Source organism: Bos mutus, unplaced genomic scaffold (assembly GCF_027580195.1).
Source record: "Bos mutus isolate GX-2022 unplaced genomic scaffold, NWIPB_WYAK_1.1 CTG526, whole genome shotgun sequence".
Taxonomy (NCBI): Eukaryota; Metazoa; Chordata; class Mammalia; order Artiodactyla; family Bovidae; genus Bos; species Bos mutus.
In genome coordinates this window covers 1-22,092 of record NW_027220007.1, presented here as the reverse complement: position 1 = coordinate 22,092, position 22,092 = coordinate 1, and the positions used below count along the sequence as shown (strand labels likewise).

The following is a 22,092-nucleotide window of genomic DNA, read 5'->3' as shown; positions in this document are numbered from 1 at the left end:
CTGGAAGCCGAATGCGACGCGGAGGGGCTCGCGGGCCGCGCGGAGGCAACCCAGGTCTGCAGCGGGAGTCGGGCCCCGCCACCCGCCTCGCCGCGCCCGGGGGGGGCTGGGGCTGCGGGGATCCAAGAATCGGGACGCGCGGGGGGGGGCTAAAGGACCTCTTCTGGTAGGCAAAAGCCTCGAGCACCCGGGATTCCCAGGTGGTCTCCCATCCAAGATACTAACCAGGCCCGACCCTGCTTAGCTTCCGAGATCAGACGAGATCGGGCGCCTTCAGGCTGATACGCCTGAGACGGTGGCGGTTGGCTCGGGCGCCCTAAGAGCCTTGCGCGCGCCTCCCTTTCGCTTCTGCCCTGCAGGTCGGGCCAACGGGCCGCACCTCGCCGCGGGCATGCATGCTGTACTTGAGCCGCACGACCCGCGACCGACTCCAGCCTGCTGACGCCGCCCGCCCCCCCCCCCCCACCACCGCCAACACCAGACCAGCAGCGCCTGGCCGGGCCCGGGGCCCGAGGGGCTTCCAGGACCCCCATTGACCGGGAGGGCGCGCGCGCGCGCGCGCGCGCGCTGGGGGGGGGGGCTGGGCTGAGGGGTGCGGAGGTCTCGGCGCCCCCCACCCACGCCACTCCAGACCCGCCGCCGCCGCTGAGCCGGGCCTCCCGATCCCATTCGCTGCTCAGGCCCGCGCCCCGGGAGGTGTCGGCCCGGCGCCCGCCGCCCCCAACCCCGCGCCCAGGGGCCTCTGAACCTCCTGCGGGCCTAGACGCAGCGAAACTTGAGCGCCTAACTTGCCCGGCACCTGTCCGTGCCCAAACCCACCAGAAGCCAGGAGGCGCGGGTCGACCGAGCGCCAGCCCCCCCTCCCGCACTACTACCGAGGCCCCCTTTGCCCCCACGCCAAGCCCCTCGACCTTCCTGAGAGAGCAGACGAGCCACAGGCAGGCACACAGACAGACACACAGACACTGCACGCGCACTCCACGCCACGCCAGGGAGACAGCTGGCCTGGGCGCAAGCTCTCAGCCAGAGCCAGAGCGCCTGGGAGAGGCCGGGCCAGATTTAACGGCCGGGCGGCTGGCTGGCTGTCAGGAGATACAGAGGCAGAAATACATGAAGATTCCGAGACAGACTCCAAGACGGCAAGAGGAGATACACACACACACACACACACACACACACACACACACACACACACACACACACACACTTGTGTGGTCTTTGGAAATACTTGTGTTCAGAGTTGCTGGGTTGAGCCCAACTTTAATACAACCCATGGACTGCGCCCATCAGGCTCCTCTGTCCGTGGCATTTCCCAGGCGAGGATACTGGGAGTGGGTTGCCATTTCCTCTCCGGGGGGGGATCTTCCCCACCCAGGGATCAAACCCCAGTCTCCTGCGCCGGGATGCCTTGCCATCTGAACCAGGACATTGCTAATTCCCTAGGCAAAATACAAAGAATAGAGCTCGTTCTACTAAATGGAAAGATGATTTCAAAAACAGAAGCTGTCCTTTGTTGGTATCTTTGAATCTTTATGTAGTTTTCATGATTTTTTACTGTTAAGGCTAACTGAACAAGGCAAGAGAGAAACCCCAGAATTGAAAAGCAATTGACGGTTTTGAAAGAAAACATGTGCAGGCGAAGCTTCTTCCTTTTGAGAGATGGTTAAATGCAAAATCTTGATTCAACACATATGACTTTTGTGCACTTTATTTCAAATCTCCATGACAAAACCCTAAGGCGCCCAGGAAGAAAGGAGTAGAGGGGCAGACACAAAGAGCAACCTTTCCTTGGTGCCATCGCAACCAGCTGCTTAGTTCCTTCATCTCAAGGACTATCATCTGGGCTTCTGGTTTGTCTGATTCTTGTTTCGGGACCGCTTCGTCACAAGGCTGTCAACAGGGGGGGGGTGGTGTGTGTGGGGGGGGGGGGGGAGCCTTCTTTCCATTCCACATGAGACCCAGTGGACAATCCAGGCCCTGCCCACTGCATTGAGTGTGCAGCAACAATATCAACGGTAATGCCGTGAACAATGCGTATTCCTGAATCCACCTGCTGGCTACTGACTGTGTGTGCTGGTGGTCTGGAACCTAGACCTGGAAGCTTTCTGGATGATTGCAATGACACCAAAGTCTGAGGACGATGGAAGATCTTCACATTTCTGCAAGAGCCACACACCTCCAGAAGGAACCACAAGACTTGCCTGAAATGGTCAAGGTATAAGTATTGGACTCAACGTTGGAAGGTCTCCACCTTTGCTATGGAAGTCAAACGATCTTTCTTTGAAATGAAAATGGAGCCTACTGAACGTTCACATGCTTCTAGAGCATTTGAAAAGCCCTAACTTGTAGAAATCTGCTGTACGAGTTCCTTGAAAGCAAGACCCTCTATGTATGGATATGTCTTCATGCCTTAGATTGTGCCTCGAATATAGTGTACCCATCAACCCAGGAAAGGAAAGAATTGAATCGCCAAATATACAAAGAGATCAAAAGTGCCGAGCCAAGTGACCCCTTGAGGCTTCCAAGAGCTTTTCTGTCTTTCACACACTAAGTAAATACTGAGCACCTACGATGAGCTAGGAGGCATGTAAGAAGTTTCAGGGAATAGAAGGCGGAGAGAAGAAGACACAGAGTTCCTGCTTTCACTGAGACGACTCTAATGATACATCACAGGCAGATCCTTTGAGAACCTATAGAGGGGCCTCTTCCCTCACCACAAAACCTGGGTGTCAGGGAAGGCTTTCCAGAGGCACCATTTCGTTGAGGTCCATAGGTTGAACCTAGGTAAACCAGGGTTGAGATGCAGGAAGAATTTCAGGCAGGGAAAATAGCATCTTGGAAGGCTATGTGACCAGGGAAACTTAGGACATTCAAGAAACGAAAATGCCCTATGGGATGGAAGCCAAAGAGTGCAGAGGGCATTCCAGGCAAAAGACATCAGAGAAGAACGTGAGGAGCAAGCCTGAAGGGAAGTGGTCGATCTTCAATATGCTGGGAAAATACGAGAGCCGTTGGAGCAGGGAGGTGACAGCATTGCATCTGCATTTCCAAAAGGTCATCTTGCTCCACGTCACTAATGATTGGAGAGGCTCAACTCCAAACTCCAAGGAGGGACCACTTCACATGAGTCCGACTGGGCCTCACCGCGATGTCTGTCAATAACCGATGCTGAGAAGATGTGGAGCAAAGGGAACTCTCCTCCACGGTGAGTAGGAATGGGCGGGGTAGAGCCGGTATGGAAAAGAATATGGAGGTTCCCGAAGGAACTAAAAGTGGAAGTAGCCTATGGTCCAGCAGTCCGACTCCCAGGCATAGATCCACCCACGGTATATGAACAAGATAGATGCCCCGCTTGGGCACATCTATCTGTGCGCGCAACACACACATGCGCGCGCGATCGCGCGCTGAGGCAGGGGTGGGGCGGGGCCGGGCTCTGGCTGGAGTCGGTGCAAGCCCCGGGATTGCCTGAGGCAAGCCAAAGGAGCCCCAGGTGGAGACGGGACTGCCGGTCGCCGGGTGTCCTGGAAGCCGAATGCGACGCGGAGGGGCTCGCGGGCCGCGCGGAGGCAACCCAGGTCTGCAGCGGGAGTCGGGCCCCGCCACCCGCCTCCCCGCGCCCCCGGAGGGGCTGGGGCTGCGGGGATCCAAGAATCGGACGCGGGCGGGGGCTAAAGGACCTCTTCTGCTAGGCAAAAAGCCTCGAGCACCCGGGATTCCCAGGTGGTCTCCCATCCAAGATACTAACCAGGCCCGACCCTGCTTAGCTTCCGAGATCAGACGAGATCGGGCGCCTTCAGGCTGATACGGCCTGAGACGGTGGCGGTTGGCTCGGGGCGCCCTAAGAGCCTTGCGCCGCCTCCCCTTCGCTTCTGCCCTGCAGGTCGGGCCAACGGGCCGCACCTCTCGCCGCGGGGCATGCTGTACTTGAGCCGCACGACCCGCGACCGGACTCCAGCCTGCTGACGCCGGCCCGCCCCCCCCCCCCCGACACCGCCAACACCAGACCAGCAAGCGCCTGGCCGGGCCCGGGGGCCCGAGGGGCTTCCAGGACCCCCATTGACCGGGAGGGCGCGCGCGCGCGCGCGCGCGGGGGCCTGGGGCTGGGCTGAGGGGTGCGGAGGTCTCGGCGCCCCCACCCGCGCCACTCCAGACCCGCCGCGCCGCTGAGCCGGGCCTCCCCGATCCCATTCGCTGCTCAGGCCCGCGCGCCCCGGAGGTGTCGGCCCGGCGCCCGCCGCCCCCCAACCCCGCGCCCCAGGGGCCTCTGAACCTCCTGCGGGCCCTAGACGCAGCGAAACTTGAGCGCCTAACTTGCCCGGCACCTGTCCGTGCCCAAACCCACCAGAAGCCAGGAGGCGCGGTCGACCGAGCGCCAGCCCCTCCCCCCCGCACTACCGAGGCCCCCTTTGCCCCCACGCCAAGCCCCCCGACCTTCCTGAGAGAGCAGACGAGCCACAGGCAGGCACACAGACAGACACACAGACACTGCACGCACTCCACGCCAAGGGAGACAGCTGGCCTGGGCGCAAGCTCTCAGCCAGAGCCAGAGCGCCTGGGAGAGGCCGGGCCAGATTTAACGGCCGGGCGGCTGGCTGTCAGGAGATACAGAGGCAGAAATACATGAAGATTCCGAGACAGACTCCAAGACGGCAAGAGGAGATACACACACACACACACACACACACACACACACACACACACACACACACACACTTGAGTGTGGTCTTTGGAAATACTTGTGTTCGTAGTTGCTGGGTTGAGCCCAACTTTAATACAACCCATGGACTGCGGCCCATCAGGCTCCTCTGTCCGTGGCATTTCCCAGGCGAGGATACTGGGAGTGGGTTGCCATTTCCTTCTCCGGGCGGGATCTTCCCACCCAGGGATCAAACCCCAGTCTCCTGCGCTGGATGCCTTGCCATCTGAACCAGGACATTGCTAATTCCCTAGGCAAAATACAAAGAATAGAGCTCGTGTTCTACTAAATGGAAAGATGATTTCAAAAACAGAAGCTGTCCTTTGTTGGTATCTTTGAATCTTTATGTAGTTTTCGTTGATTTTTACTGTTAAGGCTAACTGAACAAGGCAAGAGAGAAACCCCAGAATTGAAAAGCAATTGACGGACGGTTTTGAAAGAAACATGTGCAGGCGAAGCTTTTTCCTTTTGAGAGATGGTTAAATGCAAAATCTTGATTCAACACATATGACTTTTGTGCACTTTATTTCAAATCTCCATGACAAAACCCTAAGGCGTCCAGGAAGAAAGGAGTAGAGGGGCAGACACAAAGAGCAACCTTTCCTTGGTGCCATCGCAACCAGCTGCTTAGTTCCTTCATCTCAAGGACTATCATCTGGGCTTCTGGTTTGTCTGATTCTGTTTCGGGACCGCTTCGTCACAAGGCTGTCAACAGTGGGGGGGGTGGTGTGTGGGGGGGGGGGGGGGAGCCCTTCTTCCATTCCACATGAGACCCAGTGGACAATCCAGGCCCTGCCCACTGCATTGAGTGTGCAGCAACAATATCAACGGTAATGCCGTGAACAATGCGTATTCCTGAATCCACCTGCTGGCTACTGACTGTGTGTGCTGGTGGTCTGGAACCTAGACCTGGAAGCTTTCTGGATGATTGCAAATGACACCAAAGTCTGAGGACGATGGAAGATCTTCACATTTCTGCAAGAGCCACACACCTCCAGAAGGAACCACAAGACTTGCCTGAAATGGTCAAGGTATAAGTATTGACTCAACGCTGGAAGGTCTCCACCTTTGCTATGGAAGTCAAACGATCTTTCTTTGAAATGAAAATGGAGCCTACTGAACGTTCACATGCTTCTAGAGCATTTGAAAAGCCCTAACTTGTAGAAATTGCTGTACGAGTTCCTTGAAAGCAAGACCCTATGTATGGATATGTCTTCATGCCTTAGATTGTGCCTCAATATAGTGTACCCATCAACCCAGGAAAGGAAAGAATTGAATCGCCAAATATACAAAGAGATCAAAAGTGCTGAGCCAAGTGACCCCTGAGGCTTCCAAGAGCTTTTCTGTCTTTCACACACTAAGTAAATACTGAGCACCTACGATGAGCTAGGAGGCATGTAAGAAGTTTCAGGAATAGAAGGGAGAGAAGAAGACACAGAGTTCCTGCTTTCACTGAGACGACTTAATGATACATCACAGGCAGATCCTTTGAGAACCTATAGAGGGGCCTCTTCCTCACCACAAAACCTGGGTGTCAGGGAAGGCTTTCCAGAGGCACCATTTCGTTGAGGTCCATAGGTTGAACCTAGGTAAACCAGGGTTGAGATGCAGGAAGAATTTCAGGCAGGGAAAATAGCATCTTGGAAGGCTATGTGACCAGGGAAACTTAGGACATTCAAGAAACGAAAATGCCCTATGGGATGGAAGCCAAAGAGTGCAGAGGGCATTCCAGGCAAAAGACATCAGAGAAGAACGTGAGGAGCAAGCCTGAAGGGAAGTGGTCGATCTTCAATATGCTGGGAAAATACGAGAGCCGTTGGAGCAGGGAGGTGACAGCATTGCATCTGCATTTCCAAAAGGTCATCTTGCTCCACGTCACTAATGATTGAGAGGCTCAACCCAAACTCCAAGGAGGGACCACTTCACATGAGTCCGACTGGGCCTCACTGCGATGTCTGTCAATAACCGATGCTGGAGAAGATGTGGAGCAAAGGGAACTCTCCTCCACGGTGAGTAGGAATGGGCGTGGGTAGAGCCGGTATGGAAAAAAGAATATGGAGGTTCCCAAGGAACTAAAAGTGGAAGTAGCCTATGGTCCAGCAGTCCGACTCCCAGGCATAGATCCACCCACGGTATAAGAACAAGATAGATGCCCCGCTTGGGCACATCTATCTGTGCGCAGCGCGCACATGCGCATGCGCGCATGCGACGCCTCGAGGCAGGGGGGGGCGGGGGCCGGGGCTCTGGCTGGAGTCGGTGCAAGCCCCGGGATTGCCTGAGGCAAGCCAAAGGAGCCCCAGGTGGAGACGGGACTGCCGGTCGCCGGGTGTCCTGGAAGCCGAATGCGACGCGGAGGGGCTCGCGGGCCGCGCGGAGGCAACCCAGGTCTGCAGCGGGAGTCGGGCCCCGCCACCCGCTCCCGCGCCCGGGGGGGCTGGGGCTGGGGGGATCCAAGAATCGGGACGCGCGGGGGGGCTAAAGGACCTCTTCTGGTAGGCAAAAGCCTCGAGCACCCGGGATTCCCAGGTGGTCTCCCATCCAAGATACTAACCAGGCCCGACCCTGCTTAGCTTCCGAGATCAGACGAGATCGGGCGCCTTCAGGCTGATACGGCCTGAGACGGTGGCGGTTGGCCCGGGCGCCCTAAGAGCCTTGCGCCGCCCCTTTCGCTTCTGCCCTGCAGGTCGGGCCAACGGGCCGCACTCTCGCCGCGGGCATGCTGTACTTGAGCCGCACGACCCGCGACCGACTCCAGCCTGCTGACGCCGCCCGCCCCCCCCCCCCGAACACCGCCAACACCAGACCAGCAGCGCCTGGCCGGGCCCGGGGCCCGAGGGGCTTCAGGACCCCCATTGACCGGGAGGGCGGCGCGCGCAGCGCGCGCGCCGCTGGGCCTGGGGCTGGGCTGAGGGGTGCGGAGGTCTCGGCGCCCCCACCCGCGCCACTCCAGACCCGCCGCGCCGCTGAGCCGGGCCTCCCGATCCCATTCGCTGCTCAGGCCCGCGCGCCCGGGTGTGTCGGGCCGGCGCCCGCCGCCCCCACCCCCGCGCCCAGGGGCCTCTGAACCTCCCAAGGGCCTAGACGCAGCGAAAAACTGAGCGCCTAACTTGCCCGGCACCTGTCCGTGCCCAAACCCACCAGAAGCCAGGAGGCGCGGGTCGACCGAGCGCCAGCCCCTCCCTCGCGCACTACCGAGGCCCCCCCTTGCCCCCACGCCAAGCCCCCGACCTTCCTGAGAGAGCAGACGAGCCACAGGCAGGCACACAGACAGACACACAGACACTGCACGCACTCCACGCCAAGGGAGACAGCTGGCCTGGCGCAAGCTCTCAGCCAGAGCCAGAGCGCCTGGGAGAGGCCGGGCCAGATTTAACGGCCGGGGGCTGGCTGTCAGGAGATACAGAGGCAGAAATACATGAAGATTCCGAGACAGACTCCAAGACGGCAAGAGGAGATACACACACACACACACACACACACACACACACACACACACACACACACTGAGTGTGGTCTTTGAAATACTTGTGTTCAGAGTTGCTGGGTTGAGCCCAACTTTAATACAACCCATGGACTGCGGCCCATCAGGCTCCTCTGTCCGTGGCATTTCCCAGGCGAGGATACTGGGAGTGGGTTGCCATTTCCTTCTCCGGGGGGATCTTCCCACCCAGGGATCAAACCCCAGTCTCCTGCGCTGGATGCCTTGCCATCTGAACCAGGACATTGCTAATTCCCTAGGCAAAATACAAAGAATAGAGCTCGTGTTCTACTAAATGGAAAGATGATTTCAAAAACAGAAGCTGTCCTTTGTTGGTATCTTTGAATCTTTATGTAGTTTTCATGATTTTTACTGTTAAGGCTAACTGAACAAGGCAAGAGAGAAACCCCAGAATTGAAAAGCAATTGACGGTTTTGAAAGAAACATGTGCAGGCGAAGCTTTTCTTTTTTTTGAGAGATGGTTAAATGCAAAATCTTGATTCAACACATATGACTTTTGTGCACTTTATTTCAAATCTCCATGACAAAACCCTAAGGCGTCCAGGAAGAAAAGAAAGGAGAGGGGGGACACAAAGAGCAACCTTTCCTTGGTGCCATCGCAACCAGCTGCTTAGTTCCTTCATCTCAAGGACTATCATCTGGGCTTCTGGTTTGTCTGATTCTGTTTCGGGACCGCTTTCGTCACAAGGCTGTCAACAGTGGGGTGGGGTGGTGTGTGGGGGGGGGGGGGGGCCCTTCTTTCCATTCCCACATGAGACCCAGTGGACAATCCAGGCCCTGCCCACTGCATTGAGTGTGCAGCAACAATATCAACGGTAATGCCGTGAACAATGCGTATTCCTGAATCCACCTGCTGGCTACTGACTGTGTGTGCTGGTGGTCTGGAACCTAGACCTGGAAGCTTTCTGGATGATTGCAAATGACACCAAAGTCTGAGGACGATGGAAGATCTTCACATTTCTGCAAGAGCCACACACCTCCAGAAGGAACCACAAGACTTGCCTGAAATGGTCAAGGTATAAGTATTGACTCAACGCTGGAAGGTCTCCACCTTTGCTATGGAAGTCAAACGATCTTTCTTTGAAATGAAAATGGAGCCTACTGAACGTTCACATGCTTCTAGAGCATTTGAAAAGCCCTAACTTGTAGAAATCTGCTGTACGAGTTCCTTGAAAGCAAGACCTCTATGTATGGATATGTCTTCATGCCTTAGATTGTGCCTCAATATAGTGTACCCATCAACCCAGGAAAGGAAAGAATTGAATCGCCAAATATACAAAGAGATCAAAAGTGCTGAGCCAAGTGACCCTTTGAGGCTTCCAAGAGCTTTTCTGTCTTTCACACACTAAGTAAATACTGAGCACCTACGATGAGCTAGGAGGCATGTAAGAAGTTTCAGGAATAGAAGGCGAGAGAGAAGAAGACACAGAGTTCCTGCTTTCACTGAGACGACTCTAATGATACATCACAGGCAGATCCTTTGAGAACCTATAGAGGGGCCTCTTCCTCACCACAAAACCTGGGTGTCAGGGAAGGCTTTCCAGAGGCACCATTTCGTTGAGGTCCATAGGTTGAACCTAGGTAAACCAGGGTTGAGATGCAGGAAGAATTTCAGGCAGGGAAAATAGCATCTTGGAAGGCTATGTGACCAGGGAAACTTAGGACATTCAAGAAACGAAAATGCCCTATGGGATGGAAGCCAAAGAGTGCAGAGGGCATTCCAGGCAAAAGACATCAGAGAAGAACGTGAGGAGCAAGCCTGAAGGGAAGTGGTCGATCTTCAATATGCTGGGAAAATACGAGAGCCGCTGGAGCAGGGAGGTGACAGCATTGCATCTGCATTTCCAAAAGGTCATCTTGCTCCACGTCACTAATGATTGAGAGGGCTCAACTCCAAACTCCAAGGAGGGACCACACTTCACATGAGTCCGACTGGGCCTCACTGCGATGTCTGTCAATAACCGATGCTGAGAAGATGTGGAGCAAAGGGAACTCTCCTCCACGGTGAGTAGGAATGGGCGGGGTAGAGCCGGTATGGAAAAGAATATGGAGGTTCCCAAGGAACTAAAAGTGGAAGTAGCCTATGGTCCAGCAGTCCGACTCCCAGGCATAGATCCACCCACGGTATAAGAACAAGATAGATGCCCCGCTTGGGCACATCTATCTGTGCGCGCGCGCACACACATGCGCATGCGCATGCGCGACGCCAGGCAGGGGGTGGGCGGGGGCCGGGCTCTGGCTGAGTCGGTGCAAGCCCCGGGATTGCCTGAGGCAAGCCAAAGGAGCCCCAGGTGGAGACGGGACTGCCGGGTCGCCGGGTGTCCTGGAAGCCGAATGCGACGCGGAGGGGCTCGCGGGCGCGCGGAGGCAACCCAGGTCTGCAGCGGGAGTCGGGCCCCGCCACCCGCCTCCCCGCGCCCGGGAGGGGCTGGGGCTGCGGGGGGATCCAAGAATCGGACGCGCGGGGGGGGCTAAAGGACCTCTTCTGCTAGGCAAAAAGCCTCGAGCACCCGGGATTCCCAGGTGGTCTCCCATCCAAGATACTAACCAGGCCCGACCCTGCTTAGCTTCCGAGATCAGACGAGATCGGGCGCCTTCAGGCTGATACGGCCTGAGACGGTGGCGGTTGGCCCGGGCGCCCTAAGAGCCTTGCGCCGCCTCCCTTCGCGCTTGCCCTGCAGGTCGGGCCAACGGGCCGCACCTCTCGCCGCGGGCATGCTGTACTTGAGCCGCACGACCCGCGACCGGACTCCAGCCTGCTGACGCCGGCCCGCCCCCCACCCCCCCGAACACCGCCAACACCAGACCAGCAAGCGCCTGGCCGGGCCCGGGGGCCCGAGGGGCTTCCAGGACCCCCCATTGACCGGGAGGGCGGCGGCGCGCGCGCGCGCGCGCTGGGCCTGGGGCTGGGCTGAGGGGTGCGGAGGTCTCGGCGCCCCCCCACCCGCGCCACCCAGACCCGCCGCCGCCGCTGAGCCGGGCCTCCCGATCCCATTCGCTGCTCAGGCCCGCGCGCCCCGGAGGTGTCGGCCCGGCGCCCGCCGCCCCAACCCCGCGCCCAGGGGCCTCTGAACCTCCCAAGGGCCTAGACGCAGCGAAACTTGAGCGCCCAACTTGCCCGGCACCTGTCCGTGCCCAAACCCACCAGAAGCCAGGAGGCGCGGGTCGACCGAGCGCCAGCCCCCTCCCCTCGCACTACCGAGGCCCCCCTTGCCCCCACGCCAAGCCCCTCGACCTTCCTGAGAGAGCAGACGAGCCACAGGCAGGCACACAGACAGACACACAGACACTGCACGCACACTCCACGCCAAGGGAGACAGCTGGCCTGGGCGCAAGCTCAGCCAGAGCCAGAGCGCCTGGGAGAGGCCGGGCCAGACGAACGGCCGGGCGGCTGGCTGTCAGGAGATACAGAGGCAGAAATACATGAAGATTCCGAGACAGACTCCAAGACGGCAAGAGGAGATACACACACACACACACACACACACACACACACACACACACACACACACACACTGAGTGTGGTCTTTGGAAATACTTGTGTTCAGAGTTGCTGGGTTGAGCCCAACTTTAATACAACCCATGGACTGCGCCCATCAGGCTCCTCTGTCCGTGGCATTTCCCAGGCGAGGATACTGGGAGTGGGTTGCCATTTCCTTCTCCGGGGGGGATCTTCCTGACCCAGGGATCAAACCCCAGTCTCCTGCGCCATGGATGCCTTGCCATCTGAACCCAGACATTGCTAATTCCCTAGGCAAAATACAAAGAATAGAGCTCGTGTTCTACTAAATGGAAAGATGATTTCAAAAACAGAAGCTGTCCTTTGTTGGTATCTTTGAATCTTTATGTAGTTTTCGTGGATTTTTACTGTTAAGGCTAACTGAACAAGGCAAGAGAGAAACCCCAGAATTGAAAAGCAATTGACGGTTTTGAAAGAAACATGTGCAGGCGAAGCTTTCCTTTTTTGAGAGATGGTTAAATGCAAAATCTTGATTCAACACATATGACTTTTGTGCACTTTATTTCAAATCTCCATGACAAAACCCTAAGGCGTCCAGGAAGAAAGGAGTAGAGGGGCAGACACAAAGAGCAACCTTTCCCCTTGGTGCCATCGCAACCAGCTGCTTAGTTCCTTCATCTCAAGGACTATCATCTGGGCTTCTGGTTTGTCTGATTCTGTTTCGGGACCGCTTCGTCAAGGCTGCTGTCAACAGTGGGGGGTGGGTGGTGTGTGGGGGGGGGGGGGGAGCCCTTCTTTCCATTCCACATGAGACCCAGTGGATAATCCAGGCCCTGCCCACTGCATTGAGTGTGCAGCAACAATATCAACGGTAATGCCGTGAACAATGCGTATTCCTGAATCCACCTGCTGGCTACTGACTGTGTGTGTGCTGGTGGTCTGGAACCTAGACCTGGAAGCTTTCTGGATGATTGCAAATGACACCAAAGTCTGAGGACGATGGAAGATCTTCACATTTCTGCAAGAGCCACACACCTCCAGAAGGAACCACAAGACTTGCCTGAAATGGTCAAGGTATAAGTATTGACTCAACGCTTGGAAGGTCTCCACCTTTGCTATGGAAGTCAAACGATCTTTCTTTGAAATGAAAATGGAGCCTACTGAACGTTCACATGCTTCTAGAGCATTTGAAAAGCCCTAACTTGTAGAAATCTGCTGTACGAGTTCCTTGAAAAGCAAGACCTCTATGTATGGATATGTCTTCATGCCTTAGATTGTGCCTCAATATAGTGTACCCATCAACCCAGGAAAGGAAAGAATTGAATCGCCAAATATACAAAGAGATCAAAAGTGCTGAGCCAAGTGACCCCTTGAGGCTTCCAAGAGCTTTTCTGTCTTTCACACACTAAGTAAATACTGAGCACCTACGATGAGCTAGGAGGCATGTAAGAAGTTTCAGGGAATAGAAGGCGGGCGGAGAGAAGAAGACACAGAGTTCCTGCTTTCACTGAGACGACTCTAATGATACATCACAGGCAGATCCTTTGAGAACCTATAGAGGGGCCTCTTCCTCACCACAAAACCTGGGTGTCAGGGAAGGCTTTCCAGAGGCACCATTTCGTTGAGGTCCATAGGTTGAACCTAGGTAAACCAGGGTGAGATGCAGGAAGAATTTCAGGCAGGGAAAATAGCATCTTGGAAGGCTATGTGACCAGGGAAACTTAGGACATTCAAGAAACGAAAATGCCCTATGGGATGGAAGCCAAAGAGTGCAGAGGGCATTCCAGGCAAAAGACATCAGAGAAGAACGTGAGGAGCAAGCCTGAAGGGAAGTGGTCGATCTCTTCAATATGCTGGGAAAATACGAGAGCCGCTGGAGCAGGGAGGTGACAGCATTGCATCTGCATTTCCAAAAGGTCATCTTGCTCCACGTCACTAATGATTGAGAGGCTCAACTCCAAACTCCAAGGAGGGGACCACTTCACATGAGTCCGACTGGGCCTCACCGCGATGTCGTCTGTCAATAACCGATGCTGGAGAAGATGTGGAGCAAAGGGAACTCTCCTCCACGGTGAGTAGGAATGGGCGGGGGTAGAGCCGGTATGGAAAAGAATATGGAGGTTCCCAAGGAACTAAAAGTGGAAGTAGCCTATGGTCCAGCAGTCCGACTCCCAGGCATAGATCCACCCACGGTATATGAACAAGATAGATGCCCCGCTTGGGCACATCTATCTGTGCGCGCGCACGCATATGCGCATGCGCGACGCCGAGGCAGGGGTGGGGCGGGGCCGGGCTCTGGCTGAGTCGGGTGCAAGCCCCGGGATTGCCTGAGGCAAGCCAAAGGAGCCCCAGGTGGAGACGGGACTGCCGGTCGCCGGGTGTCCTGGAAGCCGAATGCGACGCGGAGGGGCTCGCGGGCCGCGCGGGCAACCCAGGTCTGCAGCGGGAGTCGGGCCCCGCCACCCGCCCCCCGCGCCCCCGGGGGGGGCTGGGGCTGCGGGGGGATCCAAGAATCGGACGCGCGGGGGGGGGCTAAAGGACCTCTTCTGCTAGGCAAAAGCCTCGAGCACCCGGGATTCCCAGGTGGTCTCCCATCCAAGATACTAACCAGGCCCGACCCTGCTTAGCTTCCGAGATCAGACGAGATCGGGCGCCTTCAGGCTGATACGCCTGAGACGGTGGCGGTTGGCCCGGGCGCCCTAAGAGCCTTGCGCCGCCCTCCTTTCGCTTCTGCCCCTGCAGGTCGGGCCAACGGGCCGCACTCTCGCCGCGGGGCATGCTGTACTTGAGCCGCACGACCCGCGACCGACTCCAGCCTGCTGACGCCGCCCGCCCCCCACCCCCGAACACCGCCAACACCAGACCAGCAGCGCCTGGCCGGGCCCGGGGCCCGAGGGGCTTCCAGGACCCCCATTGACCGGGAGGGCGTGCGCGCGCGCGCGCGCGCGCGGGCCTGGGGCTGGGCTGGGCTGAGGGGTGCGGAGGTCTCGCGCGCCCCCACCCGCGCCACTCCAGACCCGCCGCGCCGCTGAGCCGGGCCTCCCGATCCCATTCGCTGCTCAGGCCCGCGCGCCCGGAGGTGTCGGCCCGGCGCCCGCCGCCTCCCCAACCCCGCGCCCCAGGGGCCTCTGAACCTCCTGCGGGCCTAGACGCAGCGAAACTTGAGCGCCTAACTTGCCCGGCACCTGTCCGTGCCCAAACCCACCAGAAGCCAGGAGGCGCGGGTCGACCGAGCGCCAGCCCCTCCCTTCGCACTACCGAGGCCCCCTTGCCCCCACGCCAAGCCCCCCTCGACCTTCCTGAGAGAGCAGACGAGCCACAGGCAGGCACACAGACAGACACACAGACACACTGCACGCACTCCACGCCGCCAAGGAGACAGCTGGCCTGGGCGCAAGCTCTCAGCCAGAGCCAGAGCGCCTGGGAGAGGCCGGGCCAGACGAACGGCCGGGCGGCTGGCTGTCAGGAGATACAGAGGCAGAAATACATGAAGATTCCGAGACAGACTCCAAGACGGCAAGAGGAGATACACACACACACACACACACACACACACACACACACACACTTGAGTGTGGTCTTTGGAAATACTTGTGTTCAGAGTTGCTGGGTTGAGCCCAACTTTAATACAACCCATGGACTGCGCCCATCAGGCTCCTCTGTCCGTGGCATTTCCCAGGCGAGGATACTGGGAGTGGGTTGCCATTTCCTTCTCCGGGGGGGATCTTCCCACCCAGGGATCAAACCCCAGTCTCCTGCGCGCTGATGCCTTGCCATCTGAAACCAGGACATTGCTAATTCCCTAGGCAAAATACAAAGAATAGAGCTCGTGTTCTACTAAATGGAAAGATGATTTCAAAAACAGAAGCTGTCCTTTGTTGGTATCTTTGAATCTTTATGTAGTTTTCATGATTTTTACTGTTAAGGCTAACTGAACAAGGCAAGAGAGAAACCCCAGAATTGAAAAGCAATTGACGGTTTTGAAAGAAACATGTGCAGGCGAAGCTTTTCCTTTTGAGAGATGGTTAAATGCAAAATCTTGATTCAACACATATGACTTTTTGTGCACTTTATTTCAAATCTCCATGACAAAACCCTAAGGCGTCCAGGAAGAAAGGAGTAGAGGGGCAGACACAAAGAGCAACCTTTCCTTGGTGCCATCGCAACCAGCTGCTTAGTTCCTTCATCTCAAGGACTATCATCTGGGCTTCTGGTTTGTCTGATTCTTGTTTCGGGACCGCTTTCGTCACAAGGCTGTCAACAGTGGGGGGGGTGGTGTGTGGGGGGGGAGGGGGAGCCCTTCTTTCCATTCCACATGAGACCCAGTGGATAATCCAGGCCCTGCCCACTGCATTGAGTGTGCAGCAACAATATCAACGGTAATGCCGTGAACAATGCGTATTCCTGAATCCACCTGCTGGCTACTGACTGTGTGTGCTGGTGGTCTGGAACCTAGACCTGGAAGCTTTCTGGATGATTGCAAATGACACCAAAGTCTGAGGACGATGGAAGATCTTCACATTTCTGCAAGAGCCACACACCTCCAGAAGGAACCACAAGACTTGCCTGAAATGGTCAAGGTATAAGTATTGACTCAACGCTGGAAGGTCTCCACCTTTGCTATGGAAGTCAAACGATCTTTCTTTGAAATGAAAAAATGGAGCCTACTGAACGTTCACATGCTTCTAGAGCATTTGAAAAGCCCTAACTTGTAGAAATCTGCTGTACGAGTTCCTTGAAAGCAAGACCTCTATGTATGGATATGTCTTCATGCCTTAGATTGTGCCTCAATATAGTGTACCCATCAACCCAGGAAAGGAAAGAATTGAATCGCCAAATATACAAAGAGATCAAAAGTGCTGAGCCAAGTGACCCCTGAGGCTTCCAAGAGCTTTTCTGTCTTTCACACACTAAGTAAATACTGAGCACCTACGATGAGCTAGGAGGCATGTAAGAAGTTTCAGGGAATAGAAGGCGGAGAGAAGAAGACACAGAGTTCCTGCTTTCACTGAGACGACTCTAATGATACATCACAGGCAGATCCTTTGAGAACCTATAGAGGGGCCTCTTCCCTCACCACAAAACCTGGGTGTCAGGGAAGGCTTTCCAGAGGCACCATTTCGTTGAGGTCCATAGGTTGAACCTAGGTAAACCAGGGTTGAGATGCAGGAAGAATTTCAGGCAGGGAAAATAGCATCTTGGAAGGCTATGTGACCAGGGAAACTTAGGACATTCAAGAAACGAAAATGCCCTATGGGATGGAAGCCAAAGAGTGCAGAGGGCATTCCAGGCAAAAGACATCAGAGAAGAACGTGAGGAGCAAGCCTGAAGGGAAGTGGTCGATCTTCAATATGCTGGGAAAATACGAGAGCCGTTGGAGCAGGGAGGTGACAGCATTGCATCTGCATTTCCAAAAGGTCATCTTGCTCCACGTCACTAATGATTGGAGAGGCTCAACTCCAAACTCCAAGGAGGGACCACTTCACATGAGTCCGACTGGGCCTCACTGCGATGTCTGTCAATAACCGATGCTGAGAAGATGTGGAGCAAAGGGAACTCTCCTCCACGGTGAGTAGGAATGGGCGTGGGTAGAGCCGGTATGGAAAAGAATATGGAGGTTCCCGAAGGAACTAAAAGTGGAAGTAGCCTATGGTCCAGCAGTCCGACTCCCAGGCATAGATCCACCCACGGTATATGAACAAGATAGATGCCCCGCTTGGGCACATCTATCTGTGCGCAGCGCACACATGCATGCGCATGCGCGATCGCCTCGAGGCAGGGGGTGGGGCGGGGGCCGGGGCTCTGGCTGGAGTCGGTGCAAGCCCCGGGATTGCCTGAGGCAAGCCAAAGGAGCCCCAGGTGGAGACGGGACTGCCGGTCGTCGGGTGTCCTGGAAGCCGAATGCGACTGCGGAGGGGCTCGGCGGGCCGCGCGGGCAACCCAGGTCTGCAGCGGGAGTCGGGCCCCGCCACCCGCCCCGCCGCGCCCGGGAGGGGCTGGGGCTGCGGGGGATCCAAGAATCGGACGCGCGGGCGGGGCTAAAGGACCTCTTCTGCTAGGCAAAAAGCCTCGAGCACCCGGGATTCCCAGGTGGTCTCCCATCCAAGATACTAACCAGGCCCGACCCTGCTTAGCTTCCGAGATCAGACGAGATCGGGCGCCTTCAGGCTGATACGGCCTGAGACGGTGGCGGTTGGCTCGGGGCGCCCTAAGAGCCTTGCGCTTCGCCTCCCTTTCGCTCTGCCCTGCAGGTCGGGCCAACGGGCCGCACCTCTCGTCGCGGGGCATGCTGTACTTGAGCCGCACGACCCGCGACCGGACTCCAGCCTGCTGACGCCGGCCCGCCCCCCCCCCCGAACACCGCCAACACCAGACCAGCAAGCGCCTGGCCGGGCCCGGGGGCCCGAGGGGCTTCCAGGACCCCCCATTGACCGGGAGGGCGGCGCGGCGCGCGCGCGCGCCTGGGGCTGGGGCTGGGCTGAGGGGTGCGGAGGTCTCGGCGCCCCCACCCGCGCCACTCCAGACCCGCCGCGCCGCTGAGCCGGGCCTCCCCGATCCCATTCGCTGCTCAGGCCCGCGCGCCCGGAGGTGTCGGGCCCGGCGCCCGCCGCCCCCAACCCCGCGCCCAGGGGCCTCTGAACCTCCCAAGGGCCTAGACGCAGCGAAACTTGAGCGCCTAACTTGCCCGGCACCTGTCCGTGCCCAAACCCACCAGAAGCCAGGAGGCGCGGGTCGACCGAGCGCCAGCCCCTCCCTTCGCACTACCGAGGCCCCCTTGCCCCCACGCCAAGCCCTCGACCTTCCTGAGAGAGCAGACGAGCCACAGGCAGGCACACAGACAGACACACAGACACTGACGCGCACTCCACGCCAAGGGAGACAGCTGGCCTGGGCGCAAGCTCTCAGCCAGAGCCAGAGCGCCTGGGAGAGGCCGGGCCAGACGAACGGCCGGGGGCTGGCTGTCAGGAGATACAGAGGCAGAAATACATGAAGATTCCAGACAGACTCCAAGACGGGCAAGAGGAGATACACACACACACACACACACACACACACACACACACACACACACACACTTGAGTGTGGTCTTTGGAAATACTTGTGTTCAGAGTTGCTGGGTTGAGCCCAACTTTAATACAACCCATGGACTGCGCCCATCAGGCTCCTCTGTCCGTGGCATTTCCCAGGCGAGGATACTGGGAGTGGGTTGCCATTTCCTTCTCCGGGGGGATCTTCCCCACCCAGGGATCAAACCCCAGTCTCCTGCGCCAGGGATGCCTTGCCATCTGAACCAGGACATTGCTAATTCCCTAGGCAAAATACAAAGAATAGAGCTCGTGTTCTACTAAATGGAAAGATGATTTCAAAAACAGAAGCTGTCCTTTGTTGGTATCTTTGAATCTTTATGTAGTTTTCATGATTTTTACTGTTAAGGCTAACTGAACAAGGCAAGAGAGAAACCCCAGAATTGAAAAGCAATTGACGGTTTTTGAAAGAAACATGTGCAGGCGAAGCTCTCTTCCTTTTTGAGAGATGGTTAAATGCAAAATCTTGATTCAACACATATGACTTTTGTGCACTTTATTTCAAATCTCCATGACAAAACCCTAAGGCGTCCAGGAAGAAAGGAGTAGAGGGGCAGACACAAAGAGCAACCTTTCCCCTTGGTGCCATCGCAACCAGCTGCTTAGTTCCTTCATCTCAAGGACTATCATCTGGGCTTCTGGTTTGTCTGATTCTTGTTTCGGGACCGCTTTCGTCACAAGGCTGTCAACAGTGGGGGGGGTGGTGTGGGGGGGGGGGGGAGCCCTTCTTTCCATTCCACATGAGACCCAGTGGACAATCCAGGCCCTGCCCACTGCATTGAGTGTGCAGCAACAATATCAACGGTAATGCCGTGAACAATGCGTATTCCTGAATCCACCCGCTGGCTACTGACTGTGTGTGCTGGTGGTCTGGAACCTAGACCTGGAAGCTTTCTGGATGATTGCAAATGACACCAAAGTCTGAGGACGATGGAAGATCTTCACATTTCTGCAAGAGCCACACACCTCCAGAAGGAACCACAAGACTTGCCTGAAATGGTCAAGGTATAAGTATTGACTCAACGCTTGGAAGGTCTCCACCTTTGCTATGGAAGTCAAACGATCTTTCTTTGAAATGAAAATGGAGCCTACTGAACGTTCACATGCTTCTAGAGCATTTGAAAAGCCCTAACTTGTAGAAATTGCTGTACGAGTTCCTTGAAAGCAAGACCTCTATGTATGGATATGTCTTCATGCCTTAGATTGTGCCTCAATATAGTGTACCCATCAACCCAGGAAAGGAAAGAATTGAATCGCCAAATATACAAAGAGATCAAAAGTGCCGAGCCAAGTGACCCCTTGAGGCTTCCAAGAGCTTTTCTGTCTTTCACACACTAAGTAAATACTGAGCACCTACGATGAGCTAGGAGGCATGTAAGAAGTTTCAGGGAATAGAAGGCGGAGAGAAGAAGACACAGAGTTCCTGCTTTCACTGAGACGACTCTAATGATACATCACAGGCAGATCCTTTGAGAACCTATAGAGGGGCCTCTTCCCTCACCACAAAACCTGGGTGTCAGGGAAGGCTTTCCAGAGGCACCATTTCGTTGAGGTCCATAGGTTGAACCTAGGTAAACCAGGGTTGAGATGCAGGAAGAATTTCAGGCAGGGAAAATAGCATCTTGGAAGGCTATGTGACCAGGGAAACTTAGGACATTCAAGAAACGAAAATGCCCTATGGGATGGAAGCCAAAGAGTGCAGAGGGCATTCCAGGCAAAAGACATCAGAGAAGAACGTGAGGAGCAAGCCTGAAGGGAAGTGGTCGATCTTTCAATATGCTGGGAAAATACGAGAGCCATGGAGCAGGGAGGTGACAGCATTGCATCTGCATTTCCAAAAGGTCATCTTGCTCCACGTCACTAATGATTGGAGAGGCTCAACTCCAAACTCCAAGGAGGGACCACTTCACATGAGTCCGACTGGGCCTCACTGCGATGTCTGTCAATAACCGATGCTGGAGAAGATGTGGAGCAAAGGGAACTCTCCTCCACGGTGAGTAGGAATGGGCGTGGGTAGAGCCGGTATGGAAAAGAATATGGAGGTTCCCGAAGGAACTAAAAGTGGAAGTAGCCTATGGTCCAGCAGTCCGACTCCCAGGCATAGATCCACCCACGGTATAAGTGAACAAGATAGATGCCCCGTTTGGGCACATCTATCTGTGCGCAAGGCTACGCATACGCGCATGCGCATGCGATCGCGCCGAGAGGCAGGGGGGGGGGGGGGCCGGGGCTCTGGCTGGAGTCGGTGCAAGCCCCGGGATTGCCTGAGGCAAGCCAAAGGAGCCCCAGGTGGAGACGGGACTGCCGGGTCGCCGGGTGTCCTGGAAGCCGAATGCGACGCGGAGGGGCTCGCGGGCCGCGCGGAGGCAACCCAGGTCTGCAGCGGGAGTCGGGCCCCGCCACCCGCTTCCCGCGCCCGGGAGGGGCTGGGGCTGCGGGGGGGATCCAAGAATCGGGACGCGCGGCGGGGGCTAAAGGACCTCTTCTGCTAGGCAAAAAGCCTCGAGCACCCGGGATTCCCAGGTGGTCTCCCATCCAAGATACTAACCAGGCCCGACCCTGCTTAGCTTCCGAGATCAGACGAGATCGGGCGCCAGGCTGATACGGCCTGAGACGGTGGCGGCTGGCCGGGCGCCCTAAGAGCCTTGCGCCGCCTCCCTTTCGCTTCTGCCCTGCAGGTCGGGCCAACGGGCCGCACCTCGTCGCGGGGCATGCTGTACTTGAGCCGCACGACCCGCGACCGGACTCCAGCCTGCTGACGCCGCCCGCCCCACCCCCCGAACACCGCCAACACCAGACCAGCAAGCGCCTGGCCGGGCCCGGGGGCCCGAGGGGCTTCCAGGACCCCCCATTGACCGGGAGGGCGCGCGCGCGCGCGCGCGCGCGCTGGGGCCTGGGGCTGGGCTGAGGGGTGCGGAGGTCTCGGCGCCTCCCACCCGCGCCACTCCAGACCCGCCGCGCCGCTGAGCCGGGCCTCCCCGATCCCATTCGCTGCTCAGGCCCGCGCGCCCCGGAGGTGTCGGCCCGGGCGCCCGCCGCCTCCAACCCCGCGCCCAGGGGCCTCTGAACCTCCTGCGGGCCTAGACGCAGCGAAACTTGAGCGCCTAACTTGCCCGGCACCTGTCCGTGCCCAAACCCACCAGAAGCCAGGAGGCGCGGTCGACCGAGCGCCAGCCCCTCCCTTCGCACTACCGAGGCCCCCTTGCCCCCCACGCCAAGCCCCGACCTTCCTGAGAGAGCAGACGAGCCACAGGCAGGCACACAGACAGACACACAGACACTCGCACGCACTCCACGCCAAGGGAGACAGCTGGCCTGGGCGCAAGCTCCTCAGCCAGAGCCAGAGCGCCTG

General features: G+C 57.1%; 7 pseudogenes; all 7 read right to left on the bottom strand.

Annotated features, from left to right (window-relative positions):
- Positions 1-175: 175 nt before the first annotated feature.
- LOC138987047 (5S ribosomal RNA) lies at positions 176-294 on the bottom strand (annotated as a pseudogene).
- A 3,401-nt stretch (positions 295-3,695) lies between these two features.
- Positions 3,696-3,815, bottom strand: LOC138987053 (5S ribosomal RNA; annotated as a pseudogene).
- Positions 3,816-7,197: 3,382 nt separating this feature from the next.
- LOC138987052 (5S ribosomal RNA) lies at positions 7,198-7,317 on the bottom strand (annotated as a pseudogene).
- A 3,376-nt stretch (positions 7,318-10,693) lies between these two features.
- Positions 10,694-10,813, bottom strand: LOC138987051 (5S ribosomal RNA; annotated as a pseudogene).
- A 3,400-nt stretch (positions 10,814-14,213) lies between these two features.
- Positions 14,214-14,332, bottom strand: LOC138987046 (5S ribosomal RNA; annotated as a pseudogene).
- A 3,388-nt stretch (positions 14,333-17,720) lies between these two features.
- LOC138987044 (5S ribosomal RNA) lies at positions 17,721-17,840 on the bottom strand (annotated as a pseudogene).
- A 3,398-nt stretch (positions 17,841-21,238) lies between these two features.
- LOC138987050 (5S ribosomal RNA) lies at positions 21,239-21,355 on the bottom strand (annotated as a pseudogene).
- Between the last annotated feature and the right edge of the window lie 737 nt (positions 21,356-22,092).